Raw genomic sequence first — 353 nt, forward strand, 5'->3', positions numbered from 1 at the left:
GAACATAGTTACTGTGCTGCCTCCAACTAGTGCTGTCTCCCAGTCCCTCCTCCTCTACATCCTCTCTGACTGTGAGGTCACGAATCACACTGGGAACAAGCAGGGACAGTGTACAAACTACTTGGCACTATTCAAGTGTAATCAACAGTATTTGTATACACTTGTAAACTGGCAAATGTTTTGCAGACTGTCCCTGCTTGTTCTCAGTGTGACAGGCGCAGCGGAAGTCGGCAGAAGCAAGAATTGTCTCAGCAGCTGCTGCAGGGAGAGCGTCTCTCCAGCCTAGCGCCTCCCTGCAGTGCAGGACTTGCTGAGCGGGTTGAACCAACCCTGAATGTGCACCATACGTAAAC

This window comes from Taudactylus pleione, unplaced genomic scaffold (genome assembly GCF_031769625.1).
Source record: "Taudactylus pleione unplaced genomic scaffold, aTauple2 ptg000199l, whole genome shotgun sequence".
Lineage (NCBI taxonomy): Eukaryota > Metazoa > Chordata > Amphibia > Anura > Myobatrachidae > Taudactylus > Taudactylus pleione.